The sequence below is a fragment of the Bos javanicus genome, chromosome 1 (assembly GCF_032452875.1).
Source record: "Bos javanicus breed banteng chromosome 1, ARS-OSU_banteng_1.0, whole genome shotgun sequence".
Taxonomy (NCBI): domain Eukaryota; kingdom Metazoa; phylum Chordata; class Mammalia; order Artiodactyla; family Bovidae; genus Bos; species Bos javanicus.
Window position 1 is genome coordinate 102,210,931 of NC_083868.1, and position 7,832 is coordinate 102,218,762.

Here is a 7,832-nt window from a genome sequence, read left to right on the forward strand (position 1 = left end):
CAAGACTGAATCTAGAAGGAATTCATGACCGTGGTTACTATATATGGGTGAGTCTTAGATTCTTATTCACAGTATTTCTACAATTCCTATAAACTTTGAAATGCAGCTTTTTAAGAGGAAATTTACATGTGATAAAATGTACCCATTTTAAGTAAATATTTGAATAAGTTTTGTCTATGCAGTTACAGTGATGAAATACTTGGTACATATTAATGATGTGAGGAAATATCTTTTACTCTTTGCCAATTGAAATTAGTTTTCCCATTGATTTTTCTTGAACCTAGATAGCAGAAAGCCTCAGAGAATGGCTTGGGACATCTGCTTTTATCAACTATCTTCTGATAGCTTGGCTATTGTGATAGTATGAATGTCTTCAGATCTGATTGCTTACATCTCTCAGTAAGCAAATTAATTTTCATGATACTCTTACATGGCCTTCTTAAAGTCTTCATTTGAAGTTCCACACTTGAAGACATTATCCTTTAAGGCATAACATCTAATAACTACATTTGAGTTTTGTCTATTAAAAAAAAATGACAGTCCCAACAGTTTTGACAAAAGAAATAAAGAATGCTGTGAAAAGCATCTTTATAAGTCATAATCAGAATGGTTTTTGTCTTACTTTTAGGCATGTTTGATGAAACCACAGAATGCCATGTATATTGCCTTGTTATTTCTGTAAATTATGTAACTCCTACACTTTACAGTTATTTAGGATATTCAAAACATACTTATTCTAGAAGTTGTGGACTGAATATGTGGTAGAGGGTAAACACTATGAAGCATCATAAAATTCAGATCTTTACCCAGCAAGCCTACACAAAATCAAAACACAATGCTAACAACCCTTTAATTTATGGCTTTATTTCATTTATATTTGCATAAAAAATGAAAGTAAGTTTGATAATGCCCTTGATTCAATAAGTACATGTTCTTGATCTGTGTTTTATCATTAATTATCGCATAGGTTCAGTGATTAAAAACATGTTCTAACTCAGTGACCAAGAATACTCAGAGATCTTGAAATGTTTTTTTCAAATACTTGTTTCTAAATTCTGAGTAGAGCTTGGAAGTAAGGAATGTATTATGGTTATTTACCTGGTCCTTAAACAAGCATCTATTAACCACCTTGTAGTGCTTTTTATTTCATTTCATAGTCTTTTACTTAAAACATCTTTTACCTGAATGGAAAGAATTCCTTCTGTAGTTCACTATATTGTACCTGGGCTTCCCTAGTGGCTCAGTTGGTAAAGAATTTGCCTGCAATGCAGGGAGACCCAGGTTCAGCCCTTGGGTGAGGAAGATCCCCTGGAGAAGAAAATGGCAACCCATTCCAGTATTCTTGCCTGGAAAATCCCATGGACAGAGGAACCTGTAGGGCTATAGTCCATGGGGTTGCAAAGAGTCAGACATGACAGAACAACTAATGAATTAAAAAAAGAAAAATAGTGTACTAAGACTTTTTTCTACTCTTATCTTTAATAATAATATTCAGTTATATTTTTTTGTGTATCAACTCAGCTTTCAAACTTTTATTTTAGCAATTATGGGTATATGGTACTGTCATCTACTCCCTTTAGTTTTCTCTTTATTCAAATGAGTTTCCATAATTTGACATTGATTTCTGACTGATGTTTATGTATGTGAAAATATATCTTTTAGATAGTAAGGATAAGTGTAACTCATCCTGATAAAATAAATTTACTATTTGAATGTGATGGTAGTGGGAAAAATGTCATAACCAAAGGAAACATTTAAACAACAAAACTATTTGATAGACTTAAATTTGACTTTGGCATTGGATATGTTTTACATTGATGCTCTAAATATGAGTTCTTCAAGATAACCGTCTGTATTAATTAGTGTACAGTTTCTTAGCCAGATTGACTGTGAATTGTCAGGGTTCTACAGCCAGAATCATGTTTATTATATAGCATTTGTTGTACTGTTTTAATTTGAGAAAAGCAAATATTAAAATTATTTCAAATATTCCAAAACAAGTTGAATTTAAAGAATGTGTAGAAAGGGACATATGCTGTTAGCCAAAGCTAAAATATATTCAAGTTATTAATACTAATTTCCAGCCTGTGTTGTGCCATTTATATTTAGTTATCCTGAAGCTTACCTCCAAATCCTTCTCTCTCACAAAAATCCAATACAAAAATAAATCCTGTATATTTTGATTTTCAAATTATTTTGCTAAATAATATCTTTTTTCAAAGAGATAGAAAATATGTCATTAAAAATTAATCATATGATGTTTCAAGCTTTCACTGCTTTTAAGGCAATTAAATGTTAATAAGAAACTCTGAAGTCAATATATTGTAAATCCCCAAAGTATGTAAGAATTTTCTTAGTTATATAATTAGAGTTGTACTATTCATGCTAATCTAGAGCAATTTAAGAAAATTTATGTGTGTCCTTATCTTTTTATATTGCTATCAAGGACATTTTGTTTGAAAATATGATCTACAATGTTATGAATTTGTTGTTGTTTAGTCATTAAGTTGTGTCTGACTCTTTTGTGAGCCCATGGACTGTAGCCCACTAGACTCCTCTGTTATGGGATTTCCCAGGCAGCAATACTGGAGTGGGTTGCCATTTCATCCTCCAGGGAATCGTCCTGACCCAGGAATCGAGCCTGGGTTTTCTGCTTGGCAGGCAGATTCTTTACCAGTGAGCCACCTGGGTAGCCAATGTTGTGAATAGGTTAAATTTAATCAGACAACAGATGTAGACTTTTCTGTCTGTCACTATCTTATATCTCTGAATAAATCATTTAAACTTTCTGAGCCTCATTGTTTTTATTGGCACCACTAGGAGATAGATATTATCCTCGATATCAGTTGTGAAAATTAAGTGTAAATGGTTTAAGTCACTTTTCAAGGACCCAAAACCATGAAATAACAAAGCAAACCCTTAGACTTAGGTTTGTAGCCTCAAAATCCCTGACTTGACTTACTAGGACTCACTGATTTTTATTAAAATAAGGTTTAAACAAAGATTAAAAGTCAGTATGTCCTAGTAAGTCAAGTCAGAGGTTTTGAGGCTACTATGACACACTGAATTTTATTAAAATAAGGTTTTTTAATCTTTGCTTTATACTTGAGGTAAACTGAGACAAAGAGGTTCAAGTACTTACCCAAGATTATATGGTCAGGAAATGTTAAAGCTGAGACTTGTATACAGAGCTGCTGCTACTAAGTTGCTTCAGTCATGTCTGACTCTGTGCGACCCCTGAGACGGCAGCCTACCAGGCCCCCCTGTCCCTGGGATTCTCCAGGCAAGAACACTGGAGTGGGTTGCCATTTCCTTCTCCAATGCATGAAAGTGAAAAGTGAAAGTGAAGTCACTCAGTCGTGTCCAACTCTGAGTGACCCCATGGACTGCAGCCTACCAGGCTCCTCCGCCCATGGGATTTTCCAGGCAACAGTACTGGAGTGGGTTGGCATTGCCTTCTCCATATACAGAGCTACTAATTATTATTCTAGTTCTTTCTTCTGGACCAAGCAGCCTTCCAAGATGAATGCCTCATAAAGTTCAGCAGGAGTAAAAAGGAAAAGACCCTAGAAATAATACCTGGTGTGTGCATATGGGTGGGTGTGTATAGTGCATATATGTAACATATGTAACATAAATATAAATATATATATGGTTTTCAGTAGAATGCTATTTTCTCAGATTGTAATATATGTTCATGCTGCATTTTATGCGCACTATTTTGATTCTTGCTTTTTCCCCCTCTTATAAATCCTGACATATGAGTCCAATTTTAGAGAAAAGGTGAGGTAAAAATGCAACATATCATTTTTCTCCAGGTGACTACCCTCTTTTTCTAACACTGTTTATGGAATAATCTTTCATTTCTCCATAGATATGAAGCAAATATTAAGGTCTAGAATTTTTTTAACAGTATTTCATAAACTGTTTAAAGAGCTATCTGCCCTCTGTTAACCAAATTAATAAGCATATATCAGAGACATACTGTAATAATTTCTAAGCCCTTGAATTACCTTAGAATCAGTAAGGTACTGATTTGACCATATTCAGTTGTTGAGTTAAATGTTTATTTTAGTGCAGTTTCCATAAGCAAGATTTAGGTAATGATTCAGGGTAAAGAGAATGGGTAGTCAGCAAAGGGAAGAGCTGTCTATGAAAAATCTTGAATGCTACAGTTTTGAATGTCACAGTGGTACACTTTTGGTCATTTATTTGGAAGAATTAACCATTAAAGTAAATATTATAGCTGCTATTTGGTATCCATGGCAAATAAATGGAGAAACAATGTAAACAGTGACAGACTTTATTTTCTTGGGTTCCAAAATCACTGCAGATGATGACTGCAGCCATGAAATTTAAAGACACTTGCTCCTTGGAAGAAAAGCTATGCCCTAGACAGCATATTAAAGAGCAGAGACATTATTTGCCTCTACAGAGTCAAAGGCAAATAAGGTCCATTTAGTCAAAGCTATGATTTTTCCAGTAGTCATGTATGGATGTGAGAGTTGGACTATAAAGAAAGCTGAGAGCTGAAGAACTGATTCTTTTGAACTGTGGTATTGAAGAAGACTCCTGAGAGTCCCTTGGACTGCAAGGGAATCCAACCAGTCCGTCCTAAGGGAAATCAGTCCTAAATACTCATTGGAAGGACTGATGTTGAAGCTGAAACTCTAATACTTGGGCCACCTGATGCAAATAACTGACACATTCAAAAAGACCCTGATCCTGGGAAAGATTGAAGGCAGGAGTAGAAGGGGATGACAGAGGATGAGATGGTCGGATGGTATCACTGACTCAATAGAAATGAGTTTGAGCAAGCTCCAGGAGTTGGTGATGGACAGGGAAGCCTGGCGTGCTGCAGTCCATGGGGTCTCCAAGAGTCAGACAGGACTGAGCGACTGAACTGAACTGATTTGGTATCACAGACTTATCTATATATGGATTATTTTAGAATTTCTGGAGATGGTTAAGGAGTCTTAGATACACTTAAGATTGTACAGACGCCCATGGACATGCCACAATTTTTATCTTTTATGTGCATTTTTCATTATCTACTTAATTCAAAAAATTTTACCACCTTTCTGCATTTCCAGTCTCCATGGTTAAGAGAAAAACAAAGTATCCTTGGCAAAGTGCCTCATTGGAAACTTATACACTGCTGCTAAGACGTGATTCCTGCATGTACACTCTCAGTATCAAGTTAATATCTTTATAAATAAAAATGACCTGATGAACTCTGGGAATTCACCCTGGTGATTCAGATAGTGCTGGAGCTTATTCATGATTATATTGGGCATGAAATTGTTATTTACTGTTTAAAATATATGATAGGCTAAACTCCAGATATTTATGCTTTCATGCAAAGAACATGGACTTTGGAGATAGAAATCTCTAGCTCTTTCACGGACTGTCATTGAACCTTGCCTTCCACACCTGTAACTCTAGAGCAGTGTTCATTTTTCAGGGGGAGGGGGTAAAATAAAATAATGAAATAAGAGTATAGCACAGTATTTTATACCAAGGCTTAGTATATGTGAACTCCCTTCATTTTCTCTTCTTTACTGGAAACTATTTTTATTCCATAATGCCTGCTGTTTTATCTTACTTCAACAATTTGCTCCAATAACTCTTCCAGGATGTTATTATAATATTAAAGTGTTTTATCTTTGAGGTAATTGTTTGTGGGAACTAGTTTTTAAATATAAATTCTTTTTTCCTTAACATCAAGGTAACTGGAACACAACCTGAAATATTCAAAATATTTCAAGTAGTGAATTTTATTTCAATCAATAAATTATTTTTTATAATAAGCAACCTAGATTTACATAACATTGTACATTTTCAGTTATTAAATGATTTTTATGATCATGTTTCTCTGTTTTGAATGCTATTTTTTCTGTGTTACATGACTTTTAGTCATTTTCCTTTGCAGATTTATCTTCTTTTGGTGATTTTTCAAAAATTCTTTTTCTGTTAGTGGCCTTGAAAGAGAAATGTAGGCTCATGACATTTCAAAAGCAATTCACTTGGGCTTGTTGGCACTAACTTGAATGTTGATGTTGTTGCAAGGGTAGGACAGATGTTCTTCAAACAAATAGCATGTACTCCCCCCGTTTATTGCACAAAGTGACCAACAGAATACTCAAAATATAATCTAATCTGATTTAATCTCAAACTCTTTATTTCTTGCTGATTGTAGGAAATAAATTTAGATGTTAACTACTATAATAAAACATATATAAAATGAGATTATTTAAATTTATACCTCCATACATACAGCTTTATTTTTTGTTTCTTTTCTTTCATTTGTGTCCTACAGCTGACCTTGAAACCAAGAAAATTATGATTTAAGGAAGTAAATACAATATTTTTGGATAATGGGTTTCCATTCTTGATTTCTGGAATTATACTTTAAGGACAAGAGGTAGTTCTGTGTGATTAAAAATCTGTCATTAATGCTGCAAGGGGAAGACCAGAGGCTGACACTGAAACACTTCAATTAGCTTTAGCAGAAGAGAAATGGAGGAGCTATAGAACATTAAGGATGAATTCAGGAAGACCCGAGACCATGGAGAACTTGCCTGCTCTGTACACTGTTTTCCAAGGAGAGGTTGCTAAGTCATAGACTATGGAGCCTTTATCAAAATTCCAGGCTGTCAGAAGCAAGGTCTGATTTGAACTCACATGTCATCCTATTGCGTGGATAAGCCCTCTGAGATAGTAGATGTTGGAGACAAAGTGTGGATGAAGTTTACTGGCCGAGAGAAAAAAATGATAGGATAAAATTATCCTTCTCCATGAAGTCTGTCAACTAAGGGACTGGGAAGGACCTTGATCCCAAAAACATTATCACTGAGCAAGAAGAGAGGCAGAGGCGGTCCTTCCAGGATTACACTGGGCAGAAGATCACCCTTGAGGCTGTCCTGAACACCACCTGCAAGAAGTGTTGCTGTAAAAGCCACTTTGCAAAGGATTGTTTCATGCAACCAGGTGGGACCAAGTACTCTCCTATGAGGAAGAGAAGGAAAAGGCAAAGTCAACAGAGTTTGAAAAGCCTGACCCCATGAGAAATTCTTCTAGAAAAAGAAAGGAGAAATGTAAACATAGAGACAGGAAGTCATCTGACTGACAGCTCAGTCTCTGAGAGTGATACAGGCAAGAGGACAAGGCACACATCAAAGGACAGCAGGTCAGCAAAGAAGAAGACAAAGAAGCACAAGGAGAGTGGAGAGTAGAGGGGGTGGTTGAGAGAAGGAACCAGGAGTCTGTGGTTTGAAGCCCTGGCTCCTAGAAAGACTCAGTAGTGAGAATATGGCTTCTCACCCTCTTCTCTCCCATGAGAGATGCCATTCTTCATGCCACAGGCAAGTTTAGGAGTTAGGTTTCAAAAGCATCTGCCTGAATGAGTTGTTTCCTTATCACTCTTGGTCGCTTTGCAAGTGACCCCTGCAGCTCACCCATTCATTCACCCAATTTCATGCAGCAGGAGGTCTTATTACCCTCTCCAGCTGCCACTTCCAGAGCCAGATTCCTGTACAGGAGTCCAGGCTAGAGCCACAGGAAGTGCTGTAGGGGTGAGTCTGGCTGTAGGTGAACAGAGTGATTGGCCCCTCCCTGTTGGCCTACCTACCCTGTCCTGGTTGGTGGATGGTCTCTGCTACATCCAGGACGCAGGCAGAGGGAGAATGGCAGTATGAGGGAGAACACGGCAAGAAGTGGTGCTCACTTTTTCCATTCCCTTAAAATGATTCTGCCCTGTTAGAAGTGACAGCTGGTGGTCACAGCCAGGAAACCATTGTTTGCAGTGACTTAGCCTGTTGTGACGTTCCATC

General features: G+C 36.5%; 1 pseudogene; it reads left to right on the forward strand.

The window, feature by feature from the left end:
• The first annotated feature begins 6,510 nt into the window (after window positions 1-6,510).
• LOC133254645 (zinc finger CCHC domain-containing protein 17-like) lies at window positions 6,511-7,522 on the forward strand (annotated as a pseudogene).
• The last annotated feature ends 310 nt before the right edge of the window (window positions 7,523-7,832 follow it).